Source organism: Boleophthalmus pectinirostris, unplaced genomic scaffold, assembly GCF_026225935.1.
Source record: "Boleophthalmus pectinirostris isolate CB_2022bp ecotype Guang Dong unplaced genomic scaffold, ASM2622593v1 HiC_scaffold_6, whole genome shotgun sequence".
Taxonomy (NCBI): Eukaryota; Metazoa; Chordata; class Actinopteri; order Gobiiformes; family Gobiidae; genus Boleophthalmus; species Boleophthalmus pectinirostris.
In genome coordinates, this window is record NW_026571447.1 from 41,654,501 (window position 1) to 41,666,402 (window position 11,902).

At 48.2% G+C, this 11,902-nt stretch overlaps 2 protein-coding genes and 1 pseudogene across 2 annotated transcripts in view; 1 reads left to right on the forward strand and 2 right to left on the reverse strand.

Moving 5' to 3' along the window:
* oatx (organic anion transporter X) overlaps positions 1-2,244 on the reverse strand; it is a 16,475-nt gene extending 14,231 nt beyond the window's left edge. The window contains exon 1 of the mRNA XM_055163602.1: positions 2,222-2,244. The gene's annotated coding sequence lies outside the window, so the exon portion shown is untranslated. The remainder of the gene's footprint in view (positions 1-2,221) is intronic.
* Positions 1-11,902, forward strand: part of dnase2 (deoxyribonuclease II, lysosomal) — a 167,196-nt gene that overhangs the window by 113,871 nt on the left and 41,423 nt on the right.
* LOC129411832 (transcription factor HES-7.1-B-like) lies at positions 9,449-10,503 on the reverse strand (annotated as a pseudogene).

Sequence of the window (11,902 nt, forward strand, 5' to 3'; positions counted from 1 at the left end):
GCAGAAAAGTTACACAATACATCTTTAAATCAGCTTTAATTAAAGTCACAGTGCGTAACTTTTTGGTTTTTTTTATCCCATGTTCATAGTTTATTGCACTGAAAAACTTAGAAAAAGCAAACGTCTTTACTGTGAGCCGGCTCGCCTCTCCACAAACCTGACTCCACCAGGCTTGTTTCATAATTCATTTTAGACTTTTAGAACGATCAAGTTTTATATCAAAATATTTCTAAAATTGTGTTAAAACTGTAACTAGTAACAAGTACTCTGAAGAGTATTTTTTCAAGAGTACTTGTACTTAAAGCTGGTTTAGATCTGGTTTTAGTCCTGGTTTTAGTCCTGGTTAAGACCTGGTTTAGACCTGTTATAGTCCTGGTTTAGACCTGGTTTAGACCTGGTTCAGTTTATCTGTTTTTTTTTTTCCATTTTTCATTTAAACACAAAATCAAAACCTAAAAACTCAAATCTTTATCTGTTTTTTCATTTTGATGTTTGGAGACAAATAATGAAGAAAACAGTTGTTCTATCGTAAAATTTTTTTGGTTTTATTTTGAAAAAACGAACGAACGAAGGACACACAGATTTTCTTAAGTCAAGCAACATTGGATTTTGTTTCTTGTTTTAAGTCGGGGGAGTCCAGACTTTTCTCCTCCAGAGCCACGTTTGTAAACACAGACGGAGCTCAGACCAGAACCACTCAAACATCTGCAGGTTCAACACGTCAGAGCGAACGAACACTTTACTCACACGTCAGAGCGAACGGACACTTTACTCACACGTCAGAGCGAACGGACACTTTACTCACACGTCACAATCAACCGAACACTTTACTCACACGTCACAATCAACCGAACACTTTACTCACACGTCACAATCAACCGAACACTTTACTCACACGTCACAATCAACCGAACACTTTACTCACACGTCACAATCAACCGTCACACTTTACTCACACGTCACAATCAACCGAACACTTTACTCACACGTCAGAATCAACCGAACACTTTACTCACACGTCACAATCAACCGAACACTTTACTCACACATTACATCCTTAAAACCACAAAATAAATATTAAACTTCAGATTTATCAAGGTGGATTATCAAAAAAACTTGCAGTAAAAAGTTCATTTTTAACTGATGCAAAATCATTTGAGCCAAATCACCTGGAAACCTGAGGGCCAAGAAACATCTGTCTGAGGGCCGCATTTGGTCCACGGGCCATAGTTTGGACCAGGACTAAACCAGGACTAAACCAGGTCTAAACCAGGTCTAAACCAGAATTAAACCAGGACTAAACCAGGACTAAACCAGGTCTAAACCAGGACTAAACCAGGACTAAACCAGGACTGAACCAGGTCTAAAACAAGACTAAACCAGGACTAAACCAGGTCTAAACCAGGACTAAAACTAGGACTAAAACAGGACTAAACCAGAACTAAACCAGGTCTAAACCAGGACTAAAACTAGGACTAAAACAGGACTAGACCAGAACTAGACTAGGGCTGAACCAGGACTAAACCAGGACTGAACCAGGTCTAAACCAGGACTAAACCAGAATTAAACCAGGTCTAAACCAGGACTAAACCAGGTCTAAACCAGGACTAAACCAGGTCTAAACCAGGACTAAAACAAGACTAAACCAGGTCTAAACCAGGACTAAAACTAGGACTAAAACAGGACTAGACCAGAACTAGACTAGGGCTGAACCAGGACTAAACCAGGACTAAACCAGGTCTAAACCAGGTCTAAACCAGGACTAAAACAAGACTAAACCAGGTCTAAACCAGGTCTAAACCAAGACTAAACCAGGAATAAAACAAGACTAAACCAGGACTAAACCAGGTCTAAACCAGGTCTAAAATCTTATTCCACTGCAGATCATTTTAGTCCAAGTGAAATTTACTCAAATCATGACCAAACTTTTTAAATTCAAGTCGTCTGAACTTGATTAGATTTTTAATTTTTTTTTACAGTGAAGGAGCTGTACCACTTGGTGACATCACAAGGTGGGACAGAGCGTTCTGTGCTTTGTAAATAAAACAAACAAATAATAAAGAGTTACTCAAACAAAAAACACAAGTCCAGCTCTGATTTTGTCCGATCGTGGTTTAAAGTTGAAGGAGTCGTGTTCGTGTGACGCAGGAGATTTGAGTTTGATTTTAAATATTTGTAATTATCACCTGAACGAGAAGAAGATAAAAAGTGAAGGACTCACCGAGAGCAGATGGAGCAGGACCGACGCTCTGGGGCCAAACACAACAGCTCACGGGTCAGTTAAATGTTCCCCAGCGGGAGGGGGGGGGCAGGGGGCGAGGGGGGCAGGGGGGGCGAGGGGGGGGGCAGGGGTCAGTGTGTGAGGCCTGAAAAGCTGTTAAACATCCTCAAACACAAACTCACACTCACAACTCTGTCACTGATTCACACGAAAGAGCAGAGCAGAGGTGAAACTGCAGCCACCAACGCCAACACCACCAACGCCAACACCACCAACGCCAACACCACCAACGCCAACGCCACCAACGCCACCACCAACGCCAACACCACCAACGCCACCACCAACGCCAACACCACCAACGCCACCACCAACGCCAACACCACCAACGCCAACACCACCAACACCAACACCACCAACACCAACACCACCAACACCAACACCACCAACGCCACCAACTCCACCAACACCAACTCCACCAACGCCAACACCAACACCACCAACGCCAACACCAACACCACCAACACCAACACCAACCAACACCAACGCCACCAACTCCACCAACACCAACACCAACACCACCAACGCCAACACCACCAACACCAACACCACCAACACCAACACCACCAACACCACCACACCAACACCAACGCCACCAACTCCACCAACACCAACACCACCAACACCAACGCCACCAACTCCACCAACACCAACACCACCAACACCAACGCCACCAACACCACCAACACCAACACACCACACAACACCACCAACACCAACACCACCAAACGCCAACGCCACCAACTCCACCAACACCAACACCAACACCACCAACACCACCACCACCAACACCACCAACACCAACACCACCAACACCAACGCCACCAACTCCACCAACACCAACACCACCAACGCCAACACCACCAACGCCAACACCACCAACACCAACACCACCAACGCCAACACCACCAACGCCACACCACCAACGCCACACCAACGCCAACACCACCAACGCCAAACACCACCAACACCACCAACACCACCAACACCACCACCACACCAACACCACCAACGCCACCAACTCCACCAACACCAACTCCACCAACGCCAACACCAACACCACCAACGCCAACACCACCAACACCACCAACACCAACGCCACCAACTCCACCAACACCAACACCAACACCACCAACGCCAACACCACCAACACCAACACCACCAACACCAACACCACCAACGCCAACACCACCAACGCCAACACCACCAACGCCACCACCAACGCCAACACCACCAACGCCACCACCAACGCCAACACCACCAACGCCACCACCAACTCCAACACCACCAACGCCAACACCACCAACGCCAACACCACCAACACCAACACCACCAACACCAACACCACCACCACCCAACTCCACCAACACCAACTCCACCAACGCCAACACCAACTCCACCAACGCCAACACCAACACCACCAACGCCAACACCACCAACGCCAACACCACCAACACCACCAACACCAACGCCACCAACTCCACCAACACCAACACCACCAACGCCAACACCACCAACACCAACACCACCAACGCCACCAACTCCACCAACACCAACACCACCAACGCCAACACCAGCACCAACACCACCAACGCCAACACCACCAACACCAACACCACCAACACCAACGCCACCAACTCCACCAACACCACCAACGCCAACACCAACGCCAACACCACCAACGTCAACGCCACCAACACCACCAACACCAACACCACCAACGCCAACACCACCAACGTCAACGCCACCAACACCACCAACACCACCAACGCCAACACCACCAACGTCAACACCACCAACGCCACCAACACCACCAACACCAACACCACCAACGCCAACACCAACACCACCAACGCCAACACCACCAACGCCAACACCACCAACGCCAACACCACCAACGCCAACACCACCAACACCACCAACACCAACGCCACCAACGCCAACACCACCAACGCCAACGCCACCAACACCACCAACACCAACGCCAACACCAACACCACCAACGCCAACACCAACACCACCAACACCACCAACACCAACGCCAACACCAACACCACCAACTCCACCAACGCCAACACCACCAACACCACCAACGCCACCAACTCCACCAACATCACCAACGCCAACACCACCAACGCCACCAACTCCACCAACGCCAACACCACCAACACCACCAACGCCACCAACTCCACCAACACCAACGCCAACACCACCAACGCCACCAACACCAACGCCACCAACTTCACCAACACCAACGCCACCAACTCCACCAACACCAACACCAACGCCACCAACTTCACCAACACCAACGACACCAACACCACCAACACCAACGCCACCAACACCAACACCACCAACGACACCAACGCCACCAACACCAACACCACCAACACCAACACCACCAACGCCACCACCAACTCCAACACCACCAACGCCAACACCACCAACGCCAACACCACCAACACCAACGCCACCAACACCAACACCACCAACGACACCAACGCCACCAACACCAACACCACCAACACCAACGACACCAACGCCACCAACACCACCAACACCACCAACACCAACGACACCAACGCCAACACCACCAACACCAATGCCACCAACGCCACCAATGCCACCAACGCCACCAACACCAACGCCGCTCAGACCAGAACATCACACGACCAGACCTGAGACCACAGACCTGAGACTGTAAATAAACAGACAAAGTTGTGACCTGAGTTGAGTTATCTGCTGGTCGACTCGTGAGCGTCCAGTGACTCTTTATTGACTTTCCATTTAAACATGTCGTGTCTGTTTCTGCTGCTCTGAGCCTCGACCTTCTCGTCTGAAAATGTTCTTGTTAAAATCGATGAAATGGTTCCAGAATGATCCCACAGATGGAGCCCAGCGTGAGGCGTCCCTCAGGGGTCAGCTCTCGCCCCTGCACTAGTCTGCTCCATCACAACTCGGTACAAATAAAGTTTCAGATAAACTCGGTCAGAAGCTGCTTCAGGTTTGAGCTCCAGAAGATGATTTAGAAGAAAAGTGGAAGAAACAGGAGATGGTTTAGAGGAGCTCAAGCTGCAGGAAGTTTCCTGGGAAATGAGTCATTTTACATTTTCAGCAGCGTTGGACGTGTTACTCTGAAAAAGTCATTAGTTATAGTTACTAGTTACTTCTTCCAAAAAGTAACTGAGTTACTCCACTATAAAAGTAACTAGTTACCAGAGAAAGTACCTATTGTGTTTCTTTTTTTTTAAGGGCAACTCACACTAGAACTTTAGAACTGTTCCGTGTTCTGCTCTGGGTTCTGGTTCCACACTGAGACCTGCAGAACCACCACAGTCTGAACATCCAGACGTGAAGAAGAAAACACCTGAACAGTTTTGGGCGACGTCTTTGGTCCTTGAGTGAAGAAAAGTTTGTCCTGATGTTCTTCACTCCAGTGTGACAGAAGAACAGAAGAAGAAAATCACACATTTTTCAAATAGGCCACATTTATTTGGTTTGTTCTAGTTTAGAGACATTTTCAAGAGTTTTGAGCAAAACTCTAAATATTCTTTAATCTGCATCAAATTTGGACCCAGACAGAAATGGAACCAAATGCAGGGAGAGAATCTAGAGAATCTAAAAACATGTTTTTTGGACCCTAATGCCAAGTCTGTCACTCTGTCTCTGTGGCTCTTTGACACTTTTCACTCACTAAAGTCAGTCACAGTTCACAGAAAACAGCCCTGGTTTATATTTATTTAGAAAACCACATGAGGAACCTTCTGTGTTCCTCTGAAACGTCCTTCATCTGAGCTTCTCTCCTCTTCTGTTCCTCTTCTGTTCTTCTTCTGTTCCTCTTCTGTTCTTCTTTTGCCCTTGGAGCCTCTGAGCTGGAAACTCAGACTTTTCCTGCAGCATCATGGTCCCAGAATCATTTACAGAAAAATCTTAAATTGGAATCTGAGGAGTTCAAGTTCAAGAGTTCAGCTCAATAGTAAAGTGTGAGTGCGGCGACCGAGATGTGAGTGTGGGTTTTAGTTTTTTTTGAGATGCAAATGGTTTTAAAACGAGACACTTTGTGATTTTACTGTTTTGTATCAGAGAAATCGTTTAGATAAATAATAGTTTAGACAGATTATTTTTATTATTATTGTGCAAAATACAACAAAACTCTGACAGAACTTTACAACAGCAGTAAAAATGAATGATTGATGGTTCTGCTGCTCCTCAACCACGTCTCTGTGGAAACAGAGATTCCGAATGTCACTGGGAGCTCCTGGTTAAATAAAAGTCAAATTAAATTAAATTTAAAAAGAATTAACAGCTCCACGTGACGCTGGAGGTTTGATTTGTCTGTTTTGTCTGTAAATAAATCCCCCCTGTACCTGCTGACCTCATGAGCTTCATTTGACTGGATCTGAGCGCTGGGGTCTCACTGCAGGGGGCGCTCTTCACATGGGGGGGGCAGTGACGGGTCACACGCTCACACTGTTTGGTGATTCATAATTAAAGCTGCACTGTGTAACTTCTTCGTTAAGGATCCACCACCTGCTGTTTCCATGGAGACGTCACTGCTCTGTCTGGAATGTCCCACAGTGTGACTTTAAACAGCTCAACTTTACATTTATTCAATCACAGCTGGATTAATGTCTCAAAAATACCTGGAAAAACAAACACTGAGTGTGAGTGGAGTCGCCTCTCCACAGATCTGACTCGGCCTCCTGCTGCTTGTTTCCAAGGAAATGTCGTTATTTGGCTTTAAGTACAAATACTCCCATGACTGTATTTGAGTCGATTTGTGAAGTAACTGTACTTTTATGAGTAGTTTTTGTATTTTTAGAGTTGTGATTCTGGACGTGTCACTGAGGTCCAGTTCACACGAGGAAATGTGTAAAAACGACAAAAGTGTAACTGAGCCACAAACATGAGATTATTTCAGACAAAGTGTTTTTATGTTTGTAAAAATATGAGATTTAGTTTAGAATGAATCAAAGTGTGAAATAAACACATTTAGCACGTTTGGTCTTTTATTTGAATAAATTAAGTACAAAAATACTGCTCGAACTTTACACACTATGTCATTTATTTACACATTTACACGGGCCCCCAGGCCGCTCCTGCTCAGGGCCAAGGCCGGTGTCGGCGGCAAGGGGGGGCATTTGAGGGCCGTGCCCCCCCTAGCGGCCACTGGTGCCCCACCCCCCAACAGGCCGTTATTATGACTATTTTAAAATGATTTTGATTGGCGCATTTCACTTCGGGCTGAGGGCACAAACTTTACTGTGACATCAATGACGTCACAGTCTCTGTTTATTTAGTGTCGTGTGATTGGACAACTGTCCTGTCACGTCACGTCACGTCACGTCAACCTGCTGCGTCAACACGTAGCAGCTCCACGATTAGCTGCAGCTGCTACTTTAGCCTAAAGCTCCACACAGGAAATGACGAGAACAGAGACAAAGACACTGACAGACCCGCCGCCGGGACCCGGGGCTGTCGCCGCAGGGACCCGGGACTGTCGCCGCAGGGACCCGGGACTGTCGCCGCCGGGACCCGGGACTGTCGCCGCCGGGACCCGGGACTGTCGCTACCGGGTCGGGACTCTCGCTGCTGCCGCCGGGGCCAGGTCAGTCGCTCGCTGCTCTATCCGCCTTTACCCGCTCGTTTCTGGGTGTAAAAGTTTGACCTGAGCGTAGCGCAGAGGCATAATTCTCCCTGGTGCTGATGTGGACCGACTGTAACTTTCAGATTTCAGTGGGAAGTGGGATTAAGACTCATTTTACAACCGCTCGTGCACTCGACTCCCGGACCTCGCGTCACGGACCAGACTGGACCAGGATTTGGACCAGTTTCATCTCGTCATATTGGACAATAAACTTTTGGAAACAGAACCAGTGGGACAGTGGACAGAGGAAACACTCTGCTTCAGTCTCTGGAGAAGAAGAGGCTGGTTTTCATTAGTTTGCGGCAAATCTGAACTTGGAGCCTCACAGGTAAATAGTGTCATAGTGTTAATAGTTAATAGTGTTATAGTGTTAATAGTTAAATAGTGTTAATAGTTAAATAGTGTTATAGTGTTAATAGTTAATAGTGTTATAGTGTTAATAGTTAAATAGTGTTATAGTGTTAATAGTTAATAGTGTTATAGTGTTAATAGTTAATAGTGTTATAGTGTTAATAGTTAATAGTGTTATAGTGTTAATAGTTAAATAGTGTTATAGTGTTAATAGTTAATAGTGTTATAGTGTTAATAGTTAATAGTTCGTAAATGAGCTGGTGTACATGTTGGAGCTGCTCTGGTTGTTCTGTCGTGTGCTGTAGGAGCGGCATCTGTGTTCATGTCTCTTATTGTAGTTTTACTGACGTTGGGTCTGGGTGTGAGCGGCGTGTTACGTTGTGTTACGTTGTGTTACGTTGTGTTACGTTGTGTTACGTTGTGTTACGTTGTGTTGTTGCATAAAGTTTGCACTTGGCTGTTCATTGTGCTCTGATCGATACTGTTCAGTCAAAACTAACCAAAATGTCTGTTTCTGGTATTTGTTATAATACTACAGCCTATATATATAATACATATATTATTCATAATATATATTTATAATTTTGCCCTTGGTGCCCCTCCCAAAAATTATACCATCAGCCGCCACTGGTCCTGGTTTAGTCCTGGTTTAGTCCTGGTTTAGTCCCGGTCCCTCAAGTCTCAGGTCTCTATAGGACTGGACTGGACGGCGACTCGTGTACCACGTTCACTACAGCCCTGGTGTCTGACGTGGTTATTTCTAGTTCAGAGGTGTTTTTGACGAGAGGCTGTTGTTTAATGTTTACAACCAGTGGCAGGACTTATTGTTTTTTAATAAACCTCAACCTTTTATTCTTGTCTTGTGTTGTATCGTCCACCACAGCCTCAACAACTACTGCAGCTAATAATAATAATAATCTTAATATAATAATGATTATAATAACAACACATAATTAGCCTAATACTGTTAAAGAAAAACGTGTTTGAAGCATGTCTGCTGTGTCTGACTCCACCGCGTTAAAATATTTCTCAAATGGCAGTGCGCCCCCTGCTGGTGACCCACGCCCCTCCAGTACATGTGCTCTGACGCCGACTCTGGCCACGGCCTCCACAGCCTCTGCGGCGCGAGTCGCGGCTTGTCGCTCTGTCCGCGCGCTGCGTCTTTCTGGATTTTACAACTGTTCGTGATCGCGCTCCCGATGAGCGCGCCTCCGTGTGCGCTCCCGGTACACGGTACAAGGCCCCGCCCCCCGCCGCGACAGCGCCGCGTCCAGCGCCAGAGCGAGCCGCGCGGCCTCTCCGCGCTCCAAAAAGTTCGCGGCTCTGCGCAGACAGGCCGAGAAACCGTCCTGAAATGACACGTGCGGCTGCTCCGAGTGGCCCCGGGGGCCCCGCGGGGGCCGCCGCTCCGGCCCGTCAGGAAGTGGACCGTGCGCTCCAGGATCTCCGCCTCCTCCACCCTGCGCCGCGCGCCGCCCTGAAATCAGCAAAAGCCCCGTTAGAGACGCGTGCGTGTGACGGGAGAAGAGCGTGTGTGCGTGCGTGTGTTACCTGCGCGCGCAGCACGAGGCTCCGGAGCCGCGTGAGACTCTCGGTCTCGGTGACTCTGTCTCTGCGCCTGCGCCGTTTCTCCAGCAGCGGTTTGATGATCTACGAGACACGAGAGGGTCAGTACGTGCACGCGGGGACGTGCACGCGGCGCGTGTCAGGACACACTCACCTGGCGCTCACTTTTGCTCCTGCGGCTCTCGAGTCTCATGGACCCCCCCATGAGGCGGACCCCCCCCCGTCCTCGAGACACTTCAGGAGTCACACTCATGTTCGTGTTTTTAGAGTGAGTTTTACCTGCGCGTCTGTGTCACGTGACCACCGTGTTTCAAACCCGTGTCCTTTCACTGCGCCTGCGCACTGAGCATCTACAGTGGACCATGTTCGTACAAACATGGACCGTATTTATGAGTGGACATAGTTAACGCTCTAACCGCCGCGTGCCGAACAGGAAGTGCTCAGGAGGCTCTTCCGGCTCCTTCTGGCTCCTGTGACTCACATTTGGCTCTTGTGGCTCTTCTGTTCCTGCGGCTCTGGCCTCCACATTTTGGTTTTAAATGTTCAGATTCACCCGCGACACATCATCCTGACTTTTTTTTTTTTTTTTTTTTACGTTATTTTGTCCGTCAAAATAAATCGTGTTCATAACAGACTCCAGATTCTCCTGTGACGTGAACATCACGAGCCTCACGTGACGCTGAACGCTGTGACGTCACACTGACGTAGAACATAGAAAATAACAAGATAAAGTTTTACAAAAGTCAAACTGGTTCAGTCTTTACACTTTTATTCTTCCACTTTTACGTCATGTTCGTGCGCTTTTACGCACTGAAATGGCACGCGCTCTTACAAAGCACGTGCGTTCACTTCATTTACATTTAAAAAGAAGACATGAGGAGCGCGCGCCTCCTGCTGCGCACGGCACAGGGGTTACGCAAGCGTAATGGGCTCTTAACTTGGTGATTTGGTGACATGACGCACGTGACTGCGCTCTGCGCCAGAGTCTGCGCACGGTTTGTTTTAGCGCTGTACTCGTGCCTTGTGGGAAAATGTCCACGCTCCGTTTGGTTTTTACGCAAGTGCGACACGTGCGGACTTTGGAGCCTCAGTGGGAGGTGCGCGTGGGACCCCCCCCCCCACACACACACACACACACACACGCTGCTGCGATCCGCCTCTTTACCTTTTACTTAAAAAGTAACTTTCTGACAATTCCCCAAAGGTTTTTTGTTTAATGAATCTTGAGTTTTAACAACAAAACTTAAAATGTGGATAAAATGACCGCGCTGTTTCCCCTGGAGTCACCGCCACGAGCTTCACACCAGAGTCTGAGTTTGCGTCATTACGCACAAGAGGACGCACGTGCTTCCTGTGTTTATTTCACACTTTTATTGATTCTGAACTTTGCTCAGAGTCAAAACTAAATCTCATATTTTTACAAACATAAAAACAGTTTCTGTCTGAAATAATCTCGTTTGTGGCGTCGTTACGCACGTGTGGCACAGTTACACTGAGCGGTGCCAGTGCGCACGGACGAAGCGCGCGCAGCTCCTTGTGGCGCGCGTGGCGTGGGAGATTCGTCCTCGCGGGGCCGTCTGGTCAAACTGGAAGGAGCTCACGTGGGCGCCGGTGACACCAAAAGGTTCCTCGCGCTGACGCGCCAAAGCGCGCGCCTGTGGAAAGGTCCAAATCTGACACGTGCGTAAAGACCAAACGGAGCTCGTGCGTTTTCCCACGCGGTGCATTCTGCGCACGAGCGCTGCTCAGTCTCACTGACTCACGTTCCTAATGCACGCACGCGCACGGATGTCACGCACGTGTTAGTTTGGACAGTGTTTCCAGAGCGCACGTGCGCGTGCCCGAGAGGCTCCGCTCTGTGTGAGGCGCGTGCACGTGGACGCGGGCACTGAGCTGCACTTTTATATCATGTCTTTGTTTTTCATGTGTTAAATCTTTAATGTTCACGTCCGCGCGTGTCCGGTCCACGGAGGAGACTTGATTCTGTCCTGGCAGCAGCACGTGACTCTCAGCGCGCTGCTCTTCAACCAAAACTCTCCCACACTTCATTTACTTGATTT